The 13,709-nt window shown below is 43.5% G+C and overlaps 1 non-coding gene across 1 annotated transcript; it reads right to left on the bottom strand.

The window, feature by feature from the left end:
* Window positions 1-7,221: 7,221 nt before the first annotated feature.
* TRNAI-GAU (transfer RNA isoleucine (anticodon GAU)) lies at window positions 7,222-7,294 on the bottom strand. Its single transcript has one exon. It is a non-coding gene; the product is annotated as a tRNA-Ile (tRNA).
* Between the last annotated feature and the right edge of the window lie 6,415 nt (window positions 7,295-13,709).

Raw genomic sequence — 13,709 nt, 5'->3', positions numbered from 1 at the left:
TGTTTTTGTACTTTTTGTTTTAATTCAAGCAAATGTAACGATATTCATTCAAAAAACTGTTAAAATTAAATTTTCAATAAGAAATCGTTGTGACGAATTTTGTATCTTGAAGAAAAAAAACATGCGATTTTTTCGGTACACTTTTGAATGCATTTTTTTCTGGACAAATCTTTGACCGAATTCAGCTTAATTCCCTATAAAACACTCATTAAAAGTGATTTCATCTCGATTGAACAATTAATAAAAATGTACCTCTATTTTTAATAATATTTTCAAACTCGACGTTTCTCGGCCAGACAAAAACATTTTGAGTATTTCTTCACTATTTTTAAATATAACCACTGAAACCATTATTTTTGTACTTTTTGCTTTAATTCAAGCAAATGTAACGATATTTATTCAAAAAACTGTTAAAATTAAATTTTCAATAAGAAATCGTTGTGACGAATTTTGTATCTTGAAGAAAAAAAACATGCGATTTTTCCGGTACTTTTTTGAATGCATTTTTTTCTGGACAAATATTTGACCGAATTCTGCTTAATTCCCTATAAAACACTCATTAAAAGTGATTTCATCTCGATTGAACAATAAATAAAAATGTACCTCGATTTTTAATAATATTTTCAAAATCGACGTTTCTCGGCCAGAGAAACACATTTTGAGTATTTCTTCACTATTTTCAAAAATAACCACTGAAACCATTATTTTTGTACTTTTTGCTTTAATTCAAGCAAATGTAACGATATTTATTCAAAAAACTGTTAAAATTAAATTTTCAATAAGAAATCGTTGTGACGAATTTTGTATCTTGAAGAAAAAAAACATGCGATTTTTTCGGTACTTTTTTGAATGCATTTTTTTCTGGACAAATATTTGACCGAATTCTGCTTAATTCCCTATAAAACACTCATTAAAAGTGATTTCATCTCGATTGAACAATAAATAAAAATGTACCTCGATTTTTAATAATATTTTCAAAATCGACGTTTCTCGGCCAGAGAAACACATTTTGAGTATTTCTTCACTATTTTCAAATATAACCTCTGAAACCATTATTTTTGTACTTTTTGTTTTAATTCAAGCAAATGTAACGATATTCATTCAAAAAACTGTTAAAATTAAATTTTCAATAAGAAATCGTTGTGACGAATTTTGTATCTTGAAGAAAAAAAACATGCGATTTTTTCGGTACACTTTTGAATGCATTTTTTTCTGGACAAATCTTTGACCGAATTCAGCTTAATTCCCTATAAAACACTCATTAAAAGTGATTTCATCTCGATTGAACAATTAATAAAAATGTACCTCTATTTTTAATAATATTTTCAAACTCGACGTTTCTCGGCCAGACAAAAACATTTTGAGTATTTCTTCACTATTTTTAAATATAACCACTGAAACCATTATTTTTGTACTTTTTGCTTTAATTCAAGCAAATGTAACGATATTTATTCAAAAAACTGTTAAAATTAAATTTTCAATAAGAAATCGTTGTGACGAATTTTGTATCTTGAAGAAAAAAAACATGCGATTTTTCCGGTACTTTTTTGAATGCATTTTTTTCTGGACAAATATTTGACCGAATTCTGCTTAATTCCCTATAAAACACTCATTAAAAGTGATTTCATCTCGATTGAACAATAAATAAAAATGTACCTCGATTTTTAATAATATTTTCAAAATCGACGTTTCTCGGCCAGAGAAACACATTTTGAGTATTTCTTCACTATTTTCAAAAATAACCACTGAAACCATTATTTTTGTACTTTTTGCTTTAATTCAAGCAAATGTAACGATATTTATTCAAAAAACTGTTAAAATTAAATTTTCAATAAGAAATCGTTGTGACGAATTTTGTATCTTGAAGAAAAAAAACATGCGATTTTTTCGGTACTTTTTTGAATGCATTTTTTTCTGGACAAATATTTGACCGAATTCTGCTTAATTCCCTATAAAACACTCATTAAAAGTGATTTCATCTCGATTGAACAATAAATAAAAATGTACCTCGATTTTTAATAATATTTTCAAAATCGACGTTTCTCGGCCAGAGAAACACATTTTGAGTATTTCTTCACTATTTTCAAATATAACCACTGAAACCATTATTTTTGTACTTTTTGCTTTAATTCAAGCAAATATAACGATATTCATTCAAAAAACTGTTAAAATTCAATTTTCAATAAGAAATCGTACTCACGGATTTTGTATCTTGAAGAAAAAAAACATGCGATTTTTTCGGTACTTTTTTGAATGCATTTTTTTCAGGACAAATGTTTGACCGAATTCAGCTTAATTCCCTATAAAACACTCATTAAGAGGGATTTCATCTCGATTGAACAATAAATAAAAATGTACCTCGATTTTTAATAATATTTTCGAAATCGACGTTTCTCGGCCAGAGAAACACATTTTGAGTATTTCTTCACTATTTTCAAATATAACCACTGAAACCATTATTTTTGTACTTTTTGCTTTAATTCAAGCAAATGTAACGATATTTATTCAAAAAACTGTTAAAATTAATTTTTCAATAAGAAATCGTTGTGACGAATTTTGTATCTTGAAGAAAAAAAACATGCGATTTTTTCGGTACACTTTTGAATGCATTTTTTTCTGGACAAATATTTGACCGAAATCAGCTTAATTCCCTATAAAACACTCATTAAGAGGGATTTCATCTCGATTGAACAATAAATAAAAATGTACCTCGATTTTCAATAATATTTTCAAAATCGACGTTTCTCGGCCAGAGAAACACATTTTGAGTATTTCTTCACTATTTTCAAATATAACCTCTGAAACCATTATTTTTGTACTTTTTGCTTTAATTCAAGCAAATTTCACGATATTCATTCAAAAAACTGTTAAAATTCAATTTTCAATAAGAAATCGTTGTGACGGATTTTGTATGTAGAAGAAAAAAAAACATGCAATTTTTTCGGTACACTTTTGAATGCATTTTTTTCTGGACAAATCTTTGGCCGAATTCAGCTTAATTCCCTATAAAACACTCATTAAAAGTGATTTCATCTCGATTGAACAATTAATAAAAATGTACCTCTATTTTTAATAATATTTTCAAACTCGACGTTTCTCGGCCAGAGAAAAACCTTTTGAGTATTTCTTCACTATTTTTAAATACAGCCGAACGCGCTAACCAATGCGCCACGGAAGCCCACTAATTAAATGATCGTTATGTATTGTGGAAAAACTTTGACTTTTTACGTCACATCTGAGACCACACAACACCGCTCCCGGGTGGGCTCGAATCACCAACCTTTTGAATAACAGCTGAACGGGCTAACCATTGCGCCACAGAAGCCCAAAATTTATATGGTCGTCAGGTATTGTGGAAAAACTTTGACTTTTTACGTCACATCTGAGACCTCACAACACCGCTCCCGGATGGGCTCGTACCACCAACCTTTCGGTTAACAGCCGAACGCGCTAACCTTTGCGCCACGGAAGCCCAAAAATGAAATGGTCGTCAGGTATTGTGGTAAAACCTTGACTTTTTACGTCACATCTGAGACCTCACAACACCGCTCCCGGGTGGGCTCGAATCACCAACCTTTTGAATAACAGCTGAACGCGCTAACCATTGCGCCACGGAAGCCCGAAATTTATATGGTCGTCAGGTATTGTGGAAAAACCTTGACTTTTTACGTCACATCTGAGACCTCACAACACCGTTCCCGGGTGGGCTCGAATCACCAACCTTTTGAATAACAGCTGAACGCGCTAACCATTGCGCCACGGAAGCCCAAAATTTATATGGTCGTCAGGTATTGTGGAAAAACTTTGACTTTTTACGTCACATCTGAGACCTCACAACACCGCTCCCGGATGGGCTCGTACCACCAACCTTTCGGTTAACAGCCGAACGCGCTCACCTTTGCGCCACGGAAGCCCAAAAATGAAATGGTCGTCAGGTATTGTGGAAAAACCTTGACTTTTTACGTCACATCTGAGACCTCACAACACCGCTCCCGGATAGGCTCGAACCACCAACCTTTCGGTTAACAGCCGAACGCGCTAACCTTTGCGCCACGGAAGCCCAAAAATGAAATGGCCGTCAGGTATTGTGGAAAAACTTTGAATTTTTACGTCACATCTGAGACCACACAACACCGCTCCCGGGTGGGCTCGAATCACCAACCTTTTGAATAACAGCTGAACGGGCTAACCATTGCGCCACGGAAGCCCAAAATTTATATGGTGGTCAGGTATTGTGGAAAAACTTTGACTTTTTACGTCACATCTGAGACCTCACAACACCGCTCCCGGATGGGCTCGTACCACCAACCTTTCGGTTAACAGCCGAACGCGCTAACCTTTGCGCCACGGAAGCCCAAAAATGAAATGGTCGTCAGGTATTGTGGAAAAACCTTGACTTTTTACGTCACATCTGAGACCTCACAACACCGCTCCCGGGTGGGCTCGAATCACCAACCTTTTGAATAACAGCTGAACGCGCTAACCATTGCGCCACGGAAGCCCAAAATTTATATGGTCGTCAGGTATTGTGGAAAAACCTTGACTTTTTACGTCACATCTGAGACCTCACAACACCGCTCCCGGGTGGGCTCGAATCACCAACCTTTTGAATAACAGCTGAACGCGCTAACCATTGCGCCACGGAAGCCCAAAATTTATATGGTCGTCAGGTATTGTGGAAAAACTTTGACTTTTTACGTCACATCTGAGACCTCACAACACCGCTCCCGGATGGGCTCGTACCACCAACCTTTCGGTTAACAGCCGAACGCGCTAACCTTTGCGCCACGGAAGCCCAAAAATGAAATGGTCGTCAGGTATTGTGGAAAAACCTTGACTTTTTTCGTCACATCTGAGACCTCACAACACCGCTCCCGGGTGGGCTCGAACCACCAACCTTTTGAATAACAGCTGAGCATGCTAACCACTGCGCCACGGAAGCCCAAAAATAATATTGTCGTCAGGTATTGTGGAAAAACCTTGACTTTTTACGTCACATCTGAGACCTCACAACACCGCTCCCGGATAGGCTCGAACCACCAACCTTTCGGTTAACAGCCGAACGCGCTAACCTTTGCGCCACGGAAGCTCAGAAATAAAATGGTTATCACGTATTGTGGAAAAGCTTTGAATTTTTACGCTACATATGAGACCCCACAACACCTCTCCTGGGTGGGCTCGAACCACCAACCTTTCGGTTAACAGCCGAACGCGCTAACCAATGCGCCACGGAAGCCCACTAATTAAATGATCGTTATGTATTGTGGAAAAACTTTGACTTTTTACGTCACATCTGAGACCACACAACACCGCTCCCGGGTGGGCTCGAATCACCAACCTTTTGAATAACAGCTGAACGGGCTAACCATTGCGCCACGGAAGCCCAAAATTTATATGGTCGTCAGGTATTGTGGAAAAACTTTGACTTTTTACGTCACATCTGAGACCTCACAACACCGCTCCCGGATGGGCTCGTACCACCAACCTTTCGGTTAACAGCCGAACGCGCTAACCTTTGCGCCACGGAAGCCCAAAAATGAAATGGTCGTCAGGTATTGTGGAAAAACCTTGACTTTTTACGTCACATCTGAGACCTCACAACACCGCTCCCGGGTGGGCTCGAATCACCAACCTTTTGAATAAAAGCTGAACGCGCTAACCATTGCGCCACGGAAGCCCGAAATTTATATGGTCGTCAGGTATTGTGGAAAAACCTTGACTTTTTACGTCACATCTGAGACCTCACAACACCGTTCCCGGGTGGGCTCGAATCACCAACCTTTTGAATAACAGCTGAACGCGCTAACCATTGCGCCACGGAAGCCCAAAATTTATATGGTCGTCAGGTATTGTGGAAAAACTTTGACTTTTTACGTCACATCTGAGACCTCACAACACCGCTCCCGGATGGGCTCGTACCACCAACCTTTCGGTTAACAGCCGAACGCGCTCACCTTTGCGCCACGGAAGCCCAAAAATGAAATGGTCGTCAGGTATTGTGGAAAAACCTTGACTTTTTTCGTCACATCTGAGACCTCACAACACCGCTCCCGGGTGGGCTCGAACCACCAACCTTTTGAATAACAGCTGAGCATGCTAACCTTTGCGCCACGGAAGCTCAGAAATAAAATGGTTATCACGTATTGTGGAAAAGCTTTGAATTTTTACGCTACATCTGAGACCCCAAAACACCTCTCCCGGGTGGGCTCGAACCACCAACCTTTCGGTTAACAGCCGAACGCGCTAACCAATGCGCCACGGAAGCCCAAAAATTAAATGATCGTCATGTATTGTGGAAAAACTTTGACTTTTTACGTCACATCTGAGACCTCACAACACCGCTCGCGGGTGGGCTCGAACCACCAGCCTTTTGAATAACAGTTGAGCACGCTAACCATTGCGCCACGGAAGCCCAAAAATAATATTGTCGTCAGGTATTGTGGAAAAACCTTGACTTTTTACGTCACATCTGAGACCTCACAACACCGCTCCCGGATAGGCTCGAACCACCAACCTTTCGGTTAACAGCCGAACGCGCTAACCTTTGCGCCACGGAAGCCCAAAAATGAAATGGCCGTCAGGTATTGTGGAAAAACTTTGAATTTTTACGTCACATCTGAGACCACACAACACCGCTCCCGGGTGGGCTCGAATCACCAACCTTTTGAATAACAGCTGAACGGGCTAACCATTGCGCCACGGAAGCCCAAAATTTATATGGTCGTCAGGTATTGTGGAAAAACTTTGACTTTTTACGTCACATCTGAGACCTCACAACACCGCTCCCGGATGGGCTCGTACCACCAACCTTTCGGTTAACAGCCGAACGCGCTAACCTTTGCGCCACGGAAGCCCAAAAATGAAATGGTCGTCAGGTATTGTGGAAAAACCTTGACTTTTTACGTCACATCTGAGACCTCACAACACCGCTCCCGGGTGGGCTCGAATCACCAACCTTTTGAATAACAGCTGAACGCGCTAACCATTGCGCCACGGAAGCCCAAAATTTATATGGTCGTCAGGTATTGTGGAAAAACCTTGACTTTTTACGTCACATCTGAGACCTCACAACACCGTTCCCGGGTGGGCTCGAATCACCAACCTTTTGAATAACAGCTGAACGCGCTAACCATTGCGCCACGGAAGCCCAAAATTTATATGGTCGTCAGGTATTGTGGAAAAACTTTGACTTTTTACGTCACATCTGAGACCTCACAACACCGCTCCCGGATGGGCTCGTACCACCAACCTTTCGGTTATCAGCCGAACGCGCTCACCTTTGCGCCACGGAAGCCCAAAAATGAAATAGTCGTCAGGTATTGTGGAAAAACCTTGACTTTTTTCGTCACATCTGAGACCTCACAACACCGCTCCCGGGTGGGCTCGAACCACCAACCTTTTGAATAACAGCTGAGCATGCTAACCTTTGCGCCACGGAAGCTCAGAAATAAAATGGTTATCACGTATTGTGGAAAAGCTTTGAATTTTTACGCTACATCTGAGACCCCAAAACACCTCTCCCGGGTGGGCTCGAACCACCAACCTTTCGGTTAACAGCCGAACACGCTAACCAATGCGCCACGGAAGCCCAAAAATTAAATGATCGTCATGTATTGTGGAAAAACTTTGACTTTTTACGTCACATCTGAGACCTCACAACACCGCTCGCGGGTGGGCTCGAACCACCAGCCTTTTGAATAACAGTTGAGCACGCTAACCATTGCGCCACGGAAGCCCAAAAATGAAATGGCCGTCAGGTATTGTGGAAAAACTTTGACTTTTTACGTCACATATGAGACCTCACAACACCGCTCCCGGATGGGCTCGTACCACCAACCTTTCGGTTAACAGCCGAACGCGCTAACCTTTGCGCCACGGAAGCCCAAAAATGAAATGGTCGTCAGGTATTGTGGAAAAACCTTGACTTTTTTCGTCACATCTGAGACCTCACAACACCGCTCCCGGGTGGGCTCGAACCACCAACCTTTTGAATAACAGCTGAGCATGCTAACCACTGCGCCACGGAAGCCCAAAAATAATATTGTCGTCAGGTATTGTGGAAAAACCTTGACTTTTTACGTCACACCTGAGACCTCACAACACCGCTCCCGGATAGGCTCGAACCACCAACCTTTCGGTTAACAGCCGAACGCGCTAACCTTTGCGCCACGGAAGCTCAGAAATAAAATGGTTATCACGTATTGTGGAAAAGCTTTGAATTTTTACGCTACATCTGAGACCCCTTCGTCAGATATTGTGGAAAAACTCTGACATTTTACGTCACATCTGAGACGTCACAACACCGCACCCGGGAGGGCTCAAACCACCAGTCTTTCGAATAGCAGCTGAACGCGCTAACCATTGCGACACGGAAGCCCAAAAATTAAATGTTCGTCAGGTATTGAGGAAAAACCTTGACTTTTTACGTAACATCTGAGACCTCACAACACCGCTCCCGGATGGGCTCGAGCCACCAACCTTTCGGTTAACAGCCGAACGCACTAACCTTTGCGCCACGGAAGCCCAAAATTTATATGGTCGTCAGGTATTGTGGAAAAACCTTGACTTTTTTCGTCACATCTGAGACCTCACAACACCGCTCCAGGGTGGGCTCGAACAACCAACCTTTTGAATAACAGCTGAGCACGCTAACCACTGCGCCACGGAAGCCCAAAAATAATATTGTCGTCAGGTATTGTGGAAAAACCTTGACTTTTTACGTCACATCTGAGACCTCACAACACCGCTCCCGGATAGGCTCGAACCACCAACGTTTCGGTTAACAGCCGAACGCGCTAACCTTTGCGCCACGGAAGCCCAAAAATGAAATGGTCGTCAGGTATTGTGGAAAAACTTTGAATTTTTACGTCACATCTGAGACCTCACAACACCGCTCCCGGGTGGGCTCGAATCACCAACTTTTTGAATAACAGCTGAACGGGCTAACCATTGCGCCACGGAAGCTCAAAATTTATATGGTCGTCAGGTATTGTGGAAAAACTTTGACTTTTTACGTCACATCTGAGACCTCAAAACACCGCTCCCGGATGGGCTCGTACCACCAACCTTTCGGTTAACAGCCGAACGCGCTAACCTTTGCGCCACGGAAGCCCAAAAATGAAATGGTCGTCAGGTATTGTGGAAAAACCTTGACTTTTTTCGTCACATCTGAGACCTCACAACACCGCTCCCGGGTGGGCTCGAACCACCAACCTTTTGAATAACAGCTGAGCACGCTAACCACTGCGCCACGGAAGCCCAAAAATAATATTGTCGTCAGGTATTGTGGAAAAACCTTGACTTTTTACGTCACATCTGAGACCTCACAACACCGCTCCCGGATAGGCTCGAACCACCAACCTTTCGGTTAACAGCCGAACGCGCTAACCTTTGCGCCACGGAAGCTCAGAAATAAAATGGTTATCACGTATTGTGGAAAAGCTTTGAATTTTTACGTTACATCTGAGACCCCAAAACACCTCTCCCGGGTGGGCTCGAACCACCAACCTTTCGGTTAACAGCCGAACGCGCTAACCAATGCGCCACGGAAGCCCAAAAATTAAATGATCGTCATGTATTGTGGAAAAACTTTGACTTTTTACGTCACATCTGAGACCTCACAGCACCGCTCGCGGGTGGGCTCGAACCACCAGCCTTTTGAATAACAGTTGAGCACGCTAACCATTGCGCCACGGAAGCCCAAAAATAATATTGTCGTCAGGTATTGTGGAAAAACCTTGACTTTTTACGTCACATCTGAAACCTCACAACACCGCTCCCGGGTGGGCTCGAACCACCAACCTTATGAATAACAGCTGAGCACGCTAACCACTGCGCCACGGAAGCCCAAAAATAATATTGTCGTCAGGTATTGTGGAAAAACCTTGACTTTTTACGTCACATCTGAGACCTTACAACACCGCTCCCGGATAGGCTCGAACCACCAACCTTTCGGTTAACAGCCGAACGCGCTAACCTTTGCGCCACGGAAGCCCAAAAATGAAATGGCCGTCAGGTATTGTGGAAAAACTTTGAATTTTTACGTCACATCTGAGACCACACAACACCGCTCCCGGGTGGGCTCGAATCACCAACCTTTTGAATAACAGCTGAACGGGCTAACCATTGCGCCACGGAAGCCCAAAATTTATATGGTCGTCAGGTATTGTGGAAAAACTTTGACTTTTTACGTCACATCTGAGACCTCACAGCACCGCTCGCGGGTGGGCTCGAACCACCAGCCTTTTGAATAACAGTTGAGCACGCTAACCATTGCGCCACGGAAGCCCAAAAATAATATTGTCGTCAGGTATTGTGGAAAAACCTTGACTTTTTACGTCACATCTGAAACCTCACAACACCGCTCCCGGGTGGGCTCGAACCACCAACCTTATGAATAACAGCTGAGCACGCTAACCACTGCGCCACGGAAGCCCAAAAATAATATTGTCGTCAGGTATTGAGGAAAAACCTTGACTTTTTACGTAACATCTGAGACCTCACAACACCGCTCCCGGATGGGCTCGAGCCACCAACCTTTCGGTTAACAGCCGAACGCACTAACCTTTGCGCCACGGAAGCCCAAAATTTATATGGTCGTCAGGTATTGTGGAAAAACCTTGACTTTTTTCGTCACATCTGAGACCTCACAACACCGCTCCAGGGTGGGCTCGAACAACCAACCTTTTGAATAACAGCTGAGCACGCTAACCACTGCGCCACGGAAGCCCAAAAATAATATTGTCGTCAGGTATTGTGGAAAAACCTTGACTTTTTACGTCACATCTGAGACCTCACAACACCGCTCCCGGATAGGCTCGAACCACCAACGTTTCGGTTAACAGCCGAACGCGCTAACCTTTGCGCCACGGAAGCCCAAAAATGAAATGGTCGTCAGGTATTGTGGAAAAACTTTGAATTTTTACGTCACATCTGAGACCTCACAACACCGCTCCCGGGTGGGCTCGAATCACCAACTTTTTGAATAACAGCTGAACGGGCTAACCATTGCGCCACGGAAGCTCAAAATTTATATGGTCGTCAGGTATTGTGGAAAAACTTTGACTTTTTACGTCACATCTGAGACCTCAAAACACCGCTCCCGGATGGGCTCGTACCACCAACCTTTCGGTTAACAGCCGAACGCGCTAACCTTTGCGCCACGGAAGCCCAAAAATGAAATGGTCGTCAGGTATTGTGGAAAAACCTTGACTTTTTTCGTCACATCTGAGACCTCACAACACCGCTCCCGGGTGGGCTCGAACCACCAACCTTTTGAATAACAGCTGAGCACGCTAACCACTGCGCCACGGAAGCCCAAAAATAATATTGTCGTCAGGTATTGTGGAAAAACCTTGACTTTTTACGTCACATCTGAGACCTCACAACACCGCTCCCGGATAGGCTCGAACCACCAACCTTTCGGTTAACAGCCGAACGCGCTAACCTTTGCGCCACGGAAGCTCAGAAATAAAACGGTTATCACGTATTGTGGAAAAGCTTTGAATTTTTACGTTACATCTGAGACCCCAAAACACCTCTCCCGGGTGGGCTCGAACCACCAACCTTTCGGTTAACAGCCGAACGCGCTAACCAATGCGCCACGGAAGCCCAAAAATTAAATGATCGTCATGTATTGTGGAAAAACTTTGACTTTTTACGTCACATCTGAGACCTCACAGCACCGCTCGCGGGTGGGCTCGAACCACCAGCCTTTTGAATAACAGTTGAGCACGCTAACCATTGCGCCACGGAAGCCCAAAAATAATATTGTCGTCAGGTATTGTGGAAAAACCTTGACTTTTTACGTCACATCTGAAACCTCACAACACCGCTCCCGGGTGGGCTCGAACCACCAACCTTATGAATAACAGCTGAGCACGCTAACCACTGCGCCACGGAAGCCCAAAAATAATATTGTCGTCAGGTATTGTGGAAAAACCTTGACTTTTTACGTCACATCTGAGACCTTACAACACCGCTCCCGGATAGGCTCGAACCACCAACCTTTCGGTTAACAGCCGAACGCGCTAACCTTTGCGCCACGGAAGCCCAAAAATGAAATGGCCGTCAGGTATTGTGGAAAAACTTTGAATTTTTACGTCACATCTGAGACCACACAACACCGCTCCCGGGTGGGCTCGAATCACCAACCTTTTGAATAACAGCTGAACGGGCTAACCATTGCGCCACGGAAGCCCAAAATTTATATGGTCGTCAGGTATTGTGGAAAAACTTTGACTTTTTACGTCACATCTGAGACCTCACAACACCGCTCCCGGATGGGCTCGTACCACCAACCTTTCGATTAACAGCTGAACACGCTAACCATTGCGCCACGGAAGCCCAAAAATTAAACGTTCGTCAGTTATTGTGGAAAAACTCTGGCATTTTACGTTACATCTGAGACGTCACAACACCGCTTCCGGGAGGGCTCAAACCACCAGTCTTTGAATAGCAGCTGAACGCGCTAACCATTACACCACGGAAGCCCAAAAATTAAATGTTCGTCAGATATTGTGGAAAAACTCTGACATTTTACGTCACATCTGAGACCTCCCAACACCGCTCCCGGATGGGCTCGAGCCACCAACCTTTCGGTTAACAGCCGAACGCACTAACCTTTGCGCCACGGAAGCCCAAAAACTAAATGGTCGTCAGGTATTGTGGAAAAACTTTGACTTTTTACCTCACATCTGAGACCTCACAACACCGCTCCCGGATGGGCTCGAACCACCAAACTTTCGGTTAACAGCCGAACGCGCTAACCATTGAGCCACGGAAGCTCTGAAATTAAATGGTCGTCAGGTATTGTGGAAAAACTTTGACATTTTACGTAACATCTGAGACCTCATAGCACCGCTCCCGGGTGTGCTTGAACCACCAACCTTTCCGTTAACAGCCGAACGCGCTAACCATTGCGCCACGGAAGCCCAAAAATTAAATGTTCACAGGTATTGTGGAAAAACTCTGACTTTTTACGTTACATTTCAGACCTCACAACACCGCTCCCGGATGGGCTCGAACCACCAACCTTTCGGTTAACAGCCGAACGCGCTAACCATTGCGCCACGGAAGCCCAAAAATTATATGTTCACAGGTATTGTGGAAAAACTCTCACTTTTTACGTTACATCTGAGACCTCACAAAACGCTCCCGGATGGGCTCGAACCACCAAACTTTCGGTTAAAAGCCGAACGCGCTAACCATTGCGCCACGGTAGCCCAAAAATTAAATGATCGTCAGGTATTGTGGAAAAACCTTGACTTATTACGTCACATCTGAGACCTCACAACACCGCTCCCGGGTGGGCTCGAACCACCAACTTTTTGAATAACAGCTGAGCGCGCTAACCATTGCTCCACGGAAGCCCAAAATTTAAATGGTCGTCAGGTATTTCGGAAAACCTTTGACTTTTTACGTCACATCTGAGTCCTAACAACACCGCTCCCGGGTGAGCTCGAACAACCAACCTATTGGTTAACAGCCGAACGCGCTAACCATTGAGCCACGAAAGCTCATAAAGTAAATGGTTATCACGTATTGTGGAAAAGTTTTGAATTTTTACGTTACATCTGAGACCTCACTACTCCGCTCCCGCGCGGGCTCGAACCACCAACCTTTTGAATAACAGCTAAGCGCGCTAACCGTTGCGCCACGGAAGCCCAAAAATTAAATGATCGTCAGGTATTGTGGAAAAAATCTGACTT

Source organism: Phalangium opilio, unplaced genomic scaffold, assembly GCF_054372755.1.
Source record: "Phalangium opilio isolate 3A_F unplaced genomic scaffold, DU_Popi_V2 ptg001421l_1, whole genome shotgun sequence".
NCBI classification, from domain to species: domain Eukaryota; kingdom Metazoa; phylum Arthropoda; class Arachnida; order Opiliones; family Phalangiidae; genus Phalangium; species Phalangium opilio.
The sequence above is the reverse complement of the archived record's forward strand: the minus strand, read 5'-3'. Positions and strand labels throughout refer to the sequence as shown.